Raw genomic sequence first — 15,806 nt, 5'->3', positions numbered from 1 at the left:
CACAAAAGAACTCAGATTGAAACTAGAGTTCCATGATATTTATCTGGAACCATTTGAAAATGGTGGTTTTCTTTCCTGCTGTATTTCATTATCAGGGACAGTATAGTTTGCTGCATAAATGACCTGCTTCATCCCTAAAGCTCCTGGGAGGACTTGTAGTTTCTACATGATTGCCAACTTGCAGTGCCATGTCAGGTCAAGCTATCAGGCAGCTCTCAACAAGGACAATAAAGAGATGACATGATTCTCATTAGCAGCTGAACATAAATATGGTTCAGAGTAGAAGTTTACTCATTTCAGTCCTATACTCATTCAGAAGTATTTCTTCAGCACAAGTGCCCCAAAGTCGTGGCAGACATTTGACATATTTTCCTTGGTGTTTTACCTACACTCATTGCACATGTCTTCCAATTCAGAGGCCATATAATTTCTCATGAAGATATTCATGTCAGGTGGGAGCACATTCTCAACATCCACTCCCACCAGCTATGACTGATCTTATGACCAGTCTATCCCTGACCACTGGCATGTCAGTTGGCACATTCCCATCCTCATCTCTTCTTCCGAGGTGCTAGGTTCAGAAGGTTCCCACTTATGAGGTCCCACTATTCTTCTATTAATTTAATTTATTTGCTTTTTTAATTTTACAGACTGCATTTTGATTCATTGTACACAAATGGGGTACAACTTTTGTTTCTATGGTTCTGAACGATGTAGATTCATACCATTCGTGTACTCACAGACATACACAGGGTAATACTGTCTCATTCCACCATTTTTCATACCCCAACCCCTCCTCCCTCTCATTTTCCTCCATTCTTCTCTTATGTTCCACTCCTCCACCCCATTATGTATCATCCTCCACTTGTCAGAGGAATCATTAAACCTTTGGATTTTGGGGATTGGCTTATTTTACTTAGCATGATATTCTCCAATTCCATCCATTTATCTGCAAATGCCATAATATTATTATTCTTTATGACTGAATAATACTTCAATGTGTGAATATATCACAGTTTGTTTATCCATTCATCTGTTGAAGGGCATCTAGGTTAGTTTCACAATATAACTATTGTGAATTGAGCTTCTATAAACATTGATGTGGCTGCCTCAGTTTAGTATGATGATTTTAAGTCCTTTGGGTATAGGCAAAGGAGTAGGATAGCTGGGTCAAATGGTGGTTCCATTCTAAGTTTTCCAAAAATCTCCACTCTACATTCCAGAGTGATTGCACTAATTTGCAACCCCACCAGTAATATATGAGTGTACCTATTTGCATACATCCCTACTAAAACCTGTTGTTGCTTTTATTCTTGATAATCACCATTCTAATTGGGGTGAGATGGAATCTTAGGTAGTTTTGATTTGCATTTCTTTTATTACTAAAGATGTTGAACATCTTTTCATATATCTGTTGATTGCTTGTAGATCCTCTTCTGGCAAGTGTCTGCTCATTTCCTTAGTCCATTTATTGATTGGGTTATTTGTATTCTTGTTGTAAATTTTTTGAGTTCTTTATAGGTTCTGGAGATTAGTGCTCTATCTGAAGTATGAGCAGCAAAGATTTTCTCCCACTCTGTAGATTCTCTCTTCATATTGTTCCTTTGTTATTTAGTTCGAATCTATCCCAACTACTGATTCTTGCTCTTATTTCATGTTCTTTGGGGGTCATGTTAAGGAAGAGTAGTCCTAAGCTAACATGATAAACATTTGAACCCACTACTTCTTCTATAAGGTGCAGGGTCTCTGGTTTGATTCGGAGGTACTTATCTATTTTGAGTTGAGTTTTGTGCAGGGTAGAGATAGAGGTTTAATTTCATTTTGCTGCATATGGATTTCCAGTTTTCCCAGCACCATTTGTTGAAGTGGCTCTCATTTCTCCATTGTGTATTTTTGGCACCTTTGTCTAGGTATAAGGTAAACTATAAAGAAAAGGTGATTAGAGGTACAAAGACTTCAACAGGAATACAGCCTGGCCACTTTTAACATGACTTTATATATTAATGGATATAGTGTAGTGTGTAGTAAAATAAGGATAGAAAATCACTAGAAGTAGAAGGTCCAGAAGTCATGGAATCCAAGAGTTAAAAGTAAGTAAATATAATGAGAATAATACGCAAACATGAGAAATATAAGAATAGAATTATAAAGTCCATACACAGTGGTAGAGTAGAACACATTTATCTCTATGGTAATACCCAGAGAAATAAAAGTGCTTTAAGGGAGTCGGTACTCACCAGCAAATCTACATTTCATAAGATGAATAATAGGAGCAAAGTTCCTGAGTATAAATTCCTTAATGTTACTGTAGAAATATTGGTGTAAATAATGTTATTAGAACTAGACAGATTATGGAGGAATCAAAGGAGGATCAAATCTAAAACTACTCTTTAAAAAATGGATGGATGATTAAAGGTAGAAAATTAAGAAAAGTGAATATAATAATGTAAAAAAAAAGAATATATCGTGTCTTATAATGGAATTATTCAACAATGTTGGTAGACTGCAAATTTTAAAATTCAATCTAATTCATTAATCCAATTCATTAATGCCATGTATTTTATTATTAAATTATTAATTTGAGTATTTATTATTAAATTAACCATTATTAAGTTATTGCCATAACACATGGGTACATTATTTAAGGGCAACATTAACATTTTAACCCTCAATAGCTCTAATTGGCACCCCAACAGGTGACCTTGAGGATTTAATGAAATAGAGATCATTGAAAATGTGCTTTCTAGCTCTAAGAATATAATCTGTTTCCATGAAACCATTTGGCTGGAAAAGTAACAGAATTTTTTGGTATGATGCAATCTTCACTTGACATCTGAGTATTCATCGTTGTATAGATTGTGATTTTCATGTCGCATACTTTGATAAACAAAAAGTACATAAATTTAAAAATTTAATTTTTTTCTGAAAATATTACTCCACTCATAACATTACTCTTTTTTTAAACGTGCCTTTTAGCTGAAAAACAATGAAATATTTCCTGAAAACTATAAAATAATTTCAGGATTTGAATATCTATGGGCCTGAATTGGGATATCTCCTGATAGAAATTATCCAAAGTTAAAAAATGTATTTGTACTTATATATGATGACTGATCCCTGTTAGCTGCCCAAATTCTTATGTTGAAATAGTAAATGAGCTCATTTGATGAAAGAAAATCCAAAAAAGTAGATAAATTAACTAAAATGTAACATGAAAGTTTAAATACCCAAAACTTTGAACTAATATTTTTACGAAGAAGCACATAAGTGTATCAACAAATTCCAGATTATGAAGAGACCTTTCATTGTAACTTAACTCTTTCAATTTATGGGGGGAAGGAAGGGGGATGGGAATGGGAAAGATAGTAGAATGAATTGGACATAGCTTTCCTCTGTTCATACATGAATACATAACAGTGTAACTCCACATCAGGTACAACCAAAATGGGGAGTTATACTCCATGTATTAAAAAAAAAAAAAAAAAAAAAAAACAACAATAAAAATGTGGGTCATTGATAACTGTAAACATACGGAAATTGATGTTAGGTATTTATATTTTTTGACTAACTTCAAATACATAAGATATATTTATTTAAATTCAAAACCTCACTCTTTGTAGAGAAAATGTTATTAATCAACTGACTAGATGGATGTGGTGAGAGTTTATTTATTCAGGTTTTCTCTTCCTCAGTCTTCTGTTACCTCTACCTGAACACTTTCATGATTCTATTTTCTTTTTCTTTTTTTTCTTTTGCTCATCCTTCCTTCTTTCCTTCTTTCCTTCTTTCCTTCCTTCATTTTCTTTTCTTTTTTGCATATTTTTTGTTTTGTTTTCTTTTATTTTGGTATTGGGAATTGAATCCAGAGGCACTTTACCTCTGATGCACATCCCCAGCCCTTTTTATTTATTTATTTTGAGACAAGGTCTAAATAAGTTACTAGGGCCTCAATAATTTGCTGAAGATGGCCTTGAACATGTAGTCCTCCTGAGACAGCCTCCTGATTCACTGGGATTACAGGCATGACCCTCTATGCCAGATTACTTTTATGATTATTATATCTGGCAGCAGTGATATAAAATGAGCCATCCAATTACTTAACCACATTTCACATCTACTCTATCAGGCACCTATACATAGGAAGCGATGAACTTCATATTAATCTACTCAGTTGTTTTTTATGCCAATAAAAGTACAAAACCAATAATTTGGAGCTTCCAAAACACAGTTGCTTTTTTTTTTTTCATTTAATCCTTACCAAATCACAAGGCATTATTTATTGTCCACCTTATTAGAAATAAGAAGAGGAAATTCTTTCAGAATGATAGGATAAATTGTTCATAAACACCTTAAGTTCTTAAGATAGAAGTTTCCTTAGACAACTTCTTGCTTTAAGTTGTTTCGACCCCAAATCCCTCTATTCTATATTCTGTGAGAGAAAGCAAATGGATTGTCACTATTTTTGTCCTGTCATGCTAACTTTTGGCACTTTCTTTTATAGGTGAAACACATTGAATAGAATGGCACTAATTAATGAAAGCCACCCTGAGGAGTTTATTCTTCTAGGATTTTCTGACCAACATTGGCTAGAACTTCCTCTATTCATTATTCTTCTCATAACATACCCCATGGCCTTGCTGGGAAACATAGCCATCATTCTGGTGTCCGTGTTAGATGCCCATCTCCACAGCCCCATGTACTTTTTCCTCACCAACCTCTCCTTCTTGGACATGTGTTATACCACCAGCATTGTGCCTCAGATGCTCTTTAACCTGGGAAGCTCTAAGAAGACCATCAGCTATATGGGGTGTGTAGTTCAGCTTTATATCTTCCACACGATGGCGGGCACAGAATGTCTGCTCCTGGCTGTCATGTCCTTTGACCGCTATGTGGCCATCTGCAGACCTCTGCACTACACCCTCATCATGAATCAGCCCACCTCTGTTCTGTTAGTGTCCACTGCATGGCTGGGTGGAATCACTTATGCTGTATCAGAGGCCACCATTACACTACAATTACCTTTGTGTGGCATCAATAAACTGGATCACGTGCTGTGTGAGATTCCAGTTCTTATAAAGACTGCCTGTGGGGAAAAGGAGGCTAATGAGCTCACATTGTCTGTGGTGTGCATTTTTATGTTAGCTGTTCCTCTGTGCTTAATTCTTGCCTCTTATGCCAGTATTGGACGTGCTGTTCTTAACATGAAAACTTCTGAAGGAAAGAAAAAGGCCTTTGGCACATGTTCCTCTCATCTCATTGTAATTTTCTTATTTTTGGTCCAGCCATTAGTATGTACCTTCAGCCCCCCTCTTCCATTACAAGGGACCAGCCCAAGTTCATGGCTCTCTTCTATGGAGTGGTGACTCCTACAGTCAACCCCTTCATCTACACTCTGAGGAATAAGAATGTGAAGGGGGCATTAAGCAACCTGGTGAGGAGTATTTTCATTTGCAAATAAAAATTTTAAAATATTTAGCTATTATAATTACATTTATAAGGGTTTTTCTTATGAACTCATTCATGTCATATTTCTAGTGTTATATGTTCTTCTTCATAATCTGTCCCATTCATTATGTAATTTATTATCTCGTTAGGCAAGTAGCATACTTGGCTAATATGTATCAGTATGGGTACACTGTTCTTGGAAATGGATAAAATAATTCTATTTGGGTTGGTACATAAAGAAATAGTAACTTTGTTAAGTTGCCAAATATTTTGGTAATACAAATTTAGATACAATTGCACAAGTTCCATCTAGTTTTTATAAAAATGGCATGACAATCTGTTATCAATGAGCATCTTATTAATGTCACTTGAGAAACATTTACTCACTCTTCAGATTGTCCCAAATCTATATGGACAGCCTGGCTACCCTGTGCAATCTGTGTAAATTACTCTATGCTTTGAAAAAATGATTAATCTTTCTTTTTCTTTTCGCATTTGTAATTGGTGCATTATTACAGTTATACATAATGATGGGATATGTTGTTCATATTCATATGTGCAAACAATATAAATTGACCCATATCACTCCCCAACACTTCTCACCTTCCCCTCTTTCCACCCCCCTTGTCATTTTCTTTTATCAATCTTCCTTTTATTTTCACTAGATCCAGGCCCTGCACCCTCTGTTTCTTTTCTCTTTTCCTCTCTAGCTTCCACATATGAGAGAAAACATGACCTTTGATCTTCTGAGTTTGGTTTCTTTTGTTCAAATCATGTTCTCTAGTTCCATCCATGTTCATGAAAATAACGTAATTTCACTTTTGTTTATGACTAAAACTCCATCGTGTATATATACCACATTTTCTTTTTACATTCATCTATTTATGAATAACTAGCTTGGTTCCATAGTTTGGCTATTGTGAATTGTGCTACTATGAATACGGCTATGCATGTATCATTATAGTATGATACTTCAATTCTTTAGGATAAATACTGAAGGCTATGGCTGAGTCATATGGTGATTCCATGCCTACTCTTTTGAGTAAATCCCACATTGATTTCCATAGTTATTTCTGTAGTTATTTACAATCCTACCAGCATTGTAAAAGTGTTCTTTTTTCTCCACATCATCTTCAGAGACAGGTAATTTGAACTTACAAAGAGACAGTAAAGCAAACTGGGGTTTGAAAGGTTTGAAATTGTTCTGTTTCTCAACTTGTGAGGTGAGAACTGATGCGGGAATTCTTGTGGAGGGCTCATGTGAATTTGCCACTATGGGAAATTGGGAAATCATTGCAAATATTGCCACAATGTTCCATCCAGTCCCTACCACATGAAGTAGAGTGTCCCTTGTAGAATGTAATTGAAACACAGAGAAAATCATATCCAGGGAATTCAGAAGTACTACTCACTTTTCATTTGAACTTTTCACTTGTCATTCATAAGACAAGATGTCTTTCATAAGACAAGATGTCATTCATGAGACAAGAAGATGTCTTCAGGAATCCAAAGAGTTGGGCATGACTATACTCAGGTACTGTATCTTAAAAGGCCATACACTTTAAAGTGGTGGAGTATGTGATTTATCACATGCTCTCTCTGTCTACGATGCTGCTCTATGAATAGAATTCTCAGGAGGCACCTGAAATCCATCCCCATATGAGATTGGCATCTGGCTGGCCCACAGGGTATCTTTTGTTGTGAATGAAAGAGGGTGGGTCAGAAGAACTCAAAATACTGTAGCAGATCCCCAAGAGAAAATCAAAAGAGCTGTTCTGTGGCAGGAAACCAAGCCTACAGAACTGAGAAGAGCAAAAGACATTTTCATTTGTACTATCTGAGCTCTGGAATAAGAAGTCTAATTAATGCACTAGGGGTTAATTCATCTGATTAGGGTCAGATGAAATGTGGTCAACCCTGAACCACTTCTCCCAATATTGGAAGGGAATGGAGGAGAGCTGACAAGTTCCATGAAACTTGCAAAGGAGCCCACAGACTGAGGGCCTTGGAAGGAGGGGTGGCACAGAACTGGCCAAACAATGTTCCACCAATAGGAAAGAGATAAAAAAATTTATTAGAGGAAACAAGAACAATGATACAACATATCAAAATCTCTGGGACATTCTGAAAGCAGTACTAACAGGAAAATTCATTGCATGGAGTGCATTCAAGAAGAGAAGGAAAAGTCAAGAAATAAATGACCTAACATTACAGCTTACAGTCCTAGAAAAAAAGAGATCAACACCAAAAGTAATAGAAGACAAGAAATAATTGAAATCAGAGCTGAAATCAAAACAATTGAAATAAAAGAAAAATTGATAAAACAAAAAGGTTGGTTCTCTGGAAAAGTAAACAAAATTGATAAATACTTAACCCCACTATTGAAGAGAAGGAGAGAGGAAACTCAAATTACTAAAATACGTGATGAAAAAGGAAATGTCATGACAGAAACTATTGAAATACAAAACATAATTAGAAGCTATTTTGAAAACCTATACTCCAACAAAATAGAAAATCTCAAAGACATAGACAGGTTTCTAGAGACACATGATCCACTGAAACTGAATCAGGAGGACATACATAATTTAAACAGATCAATTTCAAGCTATGAAATAAAAGAAGCCATCAAAGGCCTACCAACAAAGAAAAGCCCTGGACCAGACAGATTCTCAGCTGAGTTCTACAAGATCTTCAAAGAAAAGCTAATTCCCATACTCCTCAAAATACTAGTGAAATAGAAAAGGAGGGAACCCTCCAAATTTATTCAATTAAGCTAGTATCACTCTGATACCAAAAGCAGACAAAGACCCATCAAGGAAAGAAAATTTAAGATCACTATCCCTGATGAACATAGATGCAAAAATTCTTAACAAAATTCTAGCAAATCACAAACAAAAACATATTAAAAAGTTAGTGTACCACAATCAATTGGGTTTCATTTCAGGGATGCCAGGATGTTTAACATCAGGATATTGATAAATGTAATTCACCACATCGATAGGCTTAAAGTTATTATTTCAATAGATGCAGAAAAAGCATTTGCTAAATACAACACCTGTTCATGCTTAAAACACCAGGAAAAATAGGGATAGTAGGAACATACCTCAACATTGTAAAGGCTATCTATGCTAAGCCCATGACCAATACCATTCTAAATGGAGAAGAACTGAAAGCATTCCCTCTAAAAACTGAAACAAGACAGGGATGCCCTCTTTCACCACTTTTATTCCCCAACATCCTTGAAACTCTACCCAGAGCAATTAGACAGACCAAAGAAATTAAAGGGATACGAATAGGAAAAGAAGAACTCAAGCTATCACTATTTGCCAATAATGTGATTCTATATTTAAAGGATCCAAAAAATTTCAGAACAAAATGTCTAGAACTCATAAATGAATTCAGGAAAGTAGCATTATATAAAATCAACATGCATAAATCTAATGCATTTTTTATTCATAAGTGATGAATCCTCTGAAAGAGAAATTAGGAAAACCACTGCAAGCATAATAGCCTCAAAAAATAAATAAAATATTTGGGAATTAATCTAACAAACGAGGTGAAAAACCTTTACAATGAAAACTACAGAACACTAAAGACAGAAATTAAAGAAAACCTTAGAACATGGAAAGATCTACCATGTTCTTGGATAAGCAGACTTAATATTGTCAAAATGGCCATACTACCAAAAGTACTGTACAAATTCAATGCAGTTGCAATTAAAATTCCAATGACATACTTCATAGAAACAGAGAAAATAATGATGAAGAAAAAGAGACTCAGAATAGCCAAAGTAATTCTTAGCAGGAAGAGTGAAGCAGGGGGTATCGCATTACCAGAACATCAATTGTACTACAAACAATAATAACAAAAAAGGCATAGTACTATCACCAAATAGATGGGTAGTCCAACCATACAGAATAGAGAACCCAGAGATAAACCCATAAATACAGTTATCTCATACTAGATAAAGGTGCCAAAAACATACAATGGAGAAAAGATAGCAACAAATGGTGATGCAACAAATGGTGCTGGCAAAACTGGAAATCCATATGCAGCAAAATGAAATTAAATCCCTATCTTTCACCCTTTACAAAACTCAACTCAAAATGGATCAAAGACCTAGGAATTGGACTAGAGATCCTACACCAAATAGAAGAAAAAGTAGGCTCAAATCTTCATCATGTCAGCTTAGGACCAGACTTCCTTAACAAGACTCCCAAAATGCAAGAAATGCAAGAAAGAATCAATAAATGGGATGAATTCAAACTAAAAAGTCTTTGTCAGCAAAGGAAACAATCAACAATGTGAAGAGAGATCCTAAAAAGTGGGAGACAATCTTTACCACACACACTTCAGATAGAGCACTAATCTCCAGAATTTATAAAGAACTCAAAAAACTTTACACCAAGAATACAAATAACCCAATCAATAAATAGGCTAAGGAAATAAGCAGACATTTCACAGAAGATCTTCAAGCAATAAATAGATGTATGAAAAAAATTGTTCAATATCTCTAGTAATAAAAGAAATATAAGATTTCATCTCATCCCAATTAGAATGGCTGTTATCAAGAATACAGGTAACAATAGGTGTTGGCCAGGATGTGGAAAAAAAAGGTACATTTATACACTGCTGGTGAGGTTGCAAATTGGTGCAGATACTCTGGAAAACAGTATGGAGTTTCCTTAGAAAACTTGGAATGGAACCACCATTTGAACCAGTTATCCCACTCTTTGGCCTATACCCAAAGGACTTAAAATCAGCATACCACAGTGATGCAGTCACATCAATGTGTATAGCTGTTCAATTCACAGTAGCTAGATTGTGGAACCAACCTAGAAGCCCTTTGATAGATGAATGGATAAAGAAACTGTGGTATATATACACAATTGAATACTGCTCTGTTATAAAGAAGAATAAAATTATGGCATTTGCAGGTAAATGAATGGAGTCGAAGAATATCATGCTAAATGAAATAAGCCAATCCCAAAAAATCAAAAGCTGAATGATTTCTCTGATAAGTGGATGATGATACATAATTGGGGGTATGGGAAGAATGGAGGAAGGATGGATTGTGTAGAGGGAAATGAGGGATGTGGAGCGGGTGGAGGGAAGGAAAGATAATAGATTGAGACAACATCATTACCCTATATACATGTATGATTACACAAATGGTGTGACTAGTTCATGTACAACCAGAGAAATGAAAGTTGTTCCCCATTTGTGTACAATGAATCAAAAATTAAATGAATCAATAATTTAAAAAGAGAACAATATAATAGGAAGATACAATAAGAGTAAATATTTATGACCCAAATGTGCACTTCATTAAACTAAATATATATATGATTCCACATAAAGACTCAGACTCCAATTCAGTAATACTGAGTGGATTCCAACATATCTCTCTTACCAACAGATAGGTCATTGAAAACACAATCAGCAAAGACATTTCAGGCATTTAAAATATAATATAAATCAAGTGGTTCCAGCTGCCATTTATAGAATAATTTCCCTAACAGCAAAATTAACTTTCTTCTCAGCTATTCATATAACCATCTCTAAAACAGATCATATTTTAGGATGCAAACCATATCGTAGTAAATAAATCATAGTAAATTCATTTAATTCCTTCCATCTTATCATACCATAAAAAAAAAATTTAGAAATCAATTGCAAGAAAACCACAGAAATCAAATAAATATAGATCAAACAATACACTTTAAATTATGAATGGATAATAGATAAAATTAATGGAGAAATTTGTATATTTTTAATATCAAGTGAGAATACAGACATAGCATACTCAAATCTTTGGGAAACTTTGAAGGAATCCTGAAGGGTAAGATTAGAGTAATGAGTACCTACATAAGATAATCACAAAGATCCCAAATAAATAACCCAATGGTGAATGTTAACAATTAAGAAAAACAATTTCCAATATCAGTAAAGGGAAGGAAATGAGATAAGAACCAAAATTAATTAAATAGAGAATAAATAATAATACAAAGAATCAATGAAACAAAGAGTTGATTTTATGAAATGACAAAAAGATATGTCTTCAAACTAACCAAAAAATCAAAATTGATAAAATGAGAAATGAAAAAGGAGATAGCACAACAAGCATTTCTGAAATCCAGAGGATCATTAGGGCCTACATGAAAATTCATATACTTATAAAATGAAAATTCAGAAAGTAATGGACAGATTTTGAGACACATAAACCTATTGAAATTGAGCCAGTAAGACATAGAAAGCATAAATGATGCTGAAAAAACTGGATAGTCATATGCAGAAGGATGAAATCAGATCTCTATCTCTCATGCTGCACAAAAGCTAAATCAGAATGGATCAAAGGCCAAGGAATTAGACCAGAAACTCTGCAAACACTGGAAGAAAATGTAAACTCAACACTCCAGCATGTTGGCATGGGCATTAATTTTCTTAACCAGACTCCTAAAGCCCAAGAAATCAACCAAAACTCAATAAGTGGAACCATATCATATTAAGAAGCTTCCGTACAGCAAAGGAAACAATGAAGAGCCCGAGGAAAGAGCCTGTAAAAGGGGGAAGTTCTCAGTCACATACCCCTTAGAGGTTTAATACCCAGACTATATAAAGAACTCAAAAAGTTGCCACCAAAATAACCAAATAATCTAATTAATAAATGGACAAAAGAACTAACAAGACACTTCTCAAGAGGAGAAACACAAATGCCCAACAAATACATGAAAAAATGTCCAATGTCTTCACCAATCAGGAAAGTGCAATGGGGTAGAAAAGAAGCCACAGAGACCAACCCACCCAAACATAATTACCTGATATCTGGCAGAGTGACCGAATCTCTAGGGGGAAAGACGGCCTTTTTTCAAAAATGGGGCTGGGAAAATTGGATATTCGTATATGGAAGAATGAAACTAGTTTCCTAAATCGCAACTCTCACACAATTCAACTCAAAACAAATCAAGACCTAGGAATTGGACCAGGAACATTAAACTGCAGGAAGAAAACTTAGGGGAAATACTCCAACATATTGAAATGGAAAAGAATGCCTAAAATATAGATGAGAGAAAAACTATAATATTATAAAAATTTGTGTCATGGGTTATAAAGCAACTTGGATACTTGAAGAAACACTATGAGTATCTTTCCATTGATAGGTATTTTGGAAGTAAGGACTCTCAAAGTCTTTTTAAGTAAAAGTTGAAAGTGCTAAAACCTAGCTCTAGTGCTCAAAACCAAAGCTTGAAACTTTATCATAAAATCGGTTACAATTTATGAAGATAAGTTAATTGGTTGCACAGTTAGATTCTGTTGAATTAATATGTTGAGAATTCAATATAAGGTGTTGTAAAAAAGCAATAACTTTTAAGAAAACAAAGTATCATTCAGACTTCTCTAACATTTCTTCTGACATAATCAAGATCGAAACACAAAATTGGATGATGAATCTCATTTTATTCTATATAAGAATTAGTATTAAACTGGATATACTCAAAAACAACAGATCATATGGTACTTGATCCAGGTCTAACACTAATTTTTTTATATTTCTACTAGTGAATTAGAGTTATTCACTATATTGAGGTCCTTTTCCACATGATCATGACTGCATGGAATATAATTTGCTCCACTTCAGTCTCCATTATTACTCTTCTCCCTCTCCCTTCCCTCTTCTTGTTTGCTTTCCTCTATTTTACTTGTCTTCCTTCCTTTTTTTTATTATCTCTAAAAATTATATACACACACACACATACACACACACCTACTAATTTAAATATATATTTTATATTATGAATATATTTATATATAAAACTAATTTAAATATATATTCAATGTGTATAAATATATATTTTATAATACATATTTCATAATATATATGTATACATATAATATATAAATAGTCTACATTTATATATTTAAATTAATTTTTAAAGTACTGTTATATCTATATCTATTTTATCTAGATAGATAGATGAAATTCACTGGGGTATATTTACACATGCACATGGCTTCATTAACTCAATTTTATTCCACTGTTCCTCTTTTCCCATTCCTCTCCCTCCCCATTAATCCTGTTCCTCTGCTCCAGTGATCTACCTTTTATTTTCCCCAAGTTTTTTTTTTTTTTTTTTTTTTTTGGTTTAACTTCCACATATAAGAGAAAAATTTTGACATATTTAGTTTGAAACTTTTCTGTGTTATTTAAAATTATCAGATTTCTGACCAATTGCCAGGAAATGTTGTTTTATACAGGCTAGTAACAAACTACAAATTACATAAAATTCTGTAATACTAAATAACGACTTTAACCGTATTGATTAATTAGAATATTCTTTGTTTATTTTTTATATACTGATAAATTTGATGTCTTCTCTTTTGAAACAAAACCCTATAATATTTGTGTCTGAAGCATACCATAAACTGGTTATACTTCTGAGGTTTTCTTCAATTACCTTCATTCTTGGGCTACTTAATGTGTGTATGAACTTTTAGGCCTACGGAGATTACTTCTTCCAGAATTGTGAGTGCTATCCAAACTCTGAAAAATCAAGACTACCAACAACTACATACAAAATCTCAGGATAAATAATATTGATAGAAGTGAAGGGGAACACAGAGAAATGTTTTATTTTTACTAAACTACTTCACGTTTCTAGGATATATGTGCTTAGTATTTTCTCACATAGCTAACTTTTGAGAAACACTTTCAAAGAAAAGACAGATATAATATTTGAATCAAAAGTGTGCTCTACCTTTAATGTAAAGCATAAGCAATCCTGAAATTTCCTCTGCAAGCAAGACAATCTAAAATGTTTCTCATTTTCTCAAGCAAGACATTCCTGAGGAACAACCAGAAAGCAACAAAACATTTTAACCCTGGTTGTAAACACACTAAAGAGGCATTTGGGAAAATCTTCAAGGGAGAATTCAAGATGGTTTAACCATGGTTTGCTCCACACTGCAGAGGTTCTCAGGTCTGCATAGCATAACACAGTTAGGCAAGAAGCACATCTTGCTGCCATGGGAGCATTTCAATGCAACTATTTAAAAGTTTCCAATGTTTCTTCTCACTTCACATAGTGTGGTAATCTCTAAAACTATATCTTTGCGAAGAGAAAGAATTAGGAAGGGTCTTTTGTGGAAAGGTAAAATTCAAATAAATCTGTTAAGTGTCAATGTAACAATTTTGAAATAATCATTGATTTCTAAACTCATGAAATCCTTTTTTATGCCTACAACATGATTATTGGATGTACAGTAACAATCCCTGAATCCTTCAGTTATTTATTTGTCAAAGCATCCAGCAGAATTGTAGAAGTATGTTTGGGAAATATACTTTCATTACTTTTTATTTTTATTTATTTATTGGCTTATTTTGGTTTTGGTAGTAAATTTCTGAGTATATTTGATCTTCAAAGATGAATTTCAAAATATTTGTCATACTGAGCTATTCTTAGATTTTACATACAAGGTAGAAACAATGGAAGAACTTAATCAGGTAAGGATATATGGTTCATTCTTTATTTTTTACTATTTTATGCTTTCATCCATCTCCAATTGTGATAGTTGACAAATTATCCCTCCAATTTTAGCTTTCAGCAGGATGAGAATTTGTGGAAAATATTTAAGCTAACTGTTGAAATTCCCTTTCCTTCTTGGCAAACCCTGTTCAGCATTTTTCTCGGTGATAGACTATAGACCCATTATAATTTTAGTACAATAGTGTAATATCATCCTGATTGCATTCCTGTGACAGTTTCACAACCAAGACAAGCTCTTGAAAGGCATTAATTGACAGTTGGGAATTTGCCATCCCTATGGCTCAGTCAAGGAAATTAAATCACATTCTTCTTTTGTTCCCACAAAGGTCCAAAGGTTCTAAGAGGCAATCCCCTGATACACCAATTGCTCTGAGTGTTTCCTTCCAGGTACAAAATCTTTGAGTAGACACAGGATTTTCTCTTCTGCAGCAATGACAATCACAGTTAGTAAAGCAGAGTAATTTTAAGACTTTGCTTTACTGATTTGATGTTGTAGATTATAATCTAAGGTGTAGGCAAGAATTTGTGCTGGTGATTTCAAGGAAACCAACAGGATCAAGGATCAAGTCATGCACACATGAAAGATAGATATGGAATATGACAGACATGGATGGATGGAAATGACAGTAGTTGTTCCAGTGACATTTGAGCACTAGGTAAGAATATGAAAGAAGTAACATGATCAAGATCAAAAGGTTTCAGCCAATGAAGAAGGAATGGGAAAAGCAGCCCCTTTTCCCTCCACAATGCCTACTTCTAAAACTAGAGTGGAGAGTTCATCCACAGCCAATAGGAGCAAAATTGGAGAAGATCTTT

At 34.1% G+C, this 15,806-nt stretch overlaps 1 pseudogene across 1 annotated transcript; it reads left to right on the top strand.

Moving 5' to 3' along the window:
• Nucleotides 1-4,520: 4,520 nt before the first annotated feature.
• Nucleotides 4,521-5,458, top strand: LOC306666674 (olfactory receptor 2B11-like; annotated as a pseudogene). Its single transcript has one exon. The product of its transcript is annotated as an olfactory receptor 2B11-like (transcript).
• Nucleotides 5,459-15,806: the final 10,348 nt, after the last annotated feature.

This window comes from Sciurus vulgaris (assembly GCF_902686455.1).
Source record: "Sciurus vulgaris genome assembly, chromosome: 7".
NCBI lineage: Eukaryota > Metazoa > Chordata > Mammalia > Rodentia > Sciuridae > Sciurus > Sciurus vulgaris.
Note: the sequence above shows the minus strand (reverse complement) of the source record. Positions and strands in the feature narration are given on the sequence as shown.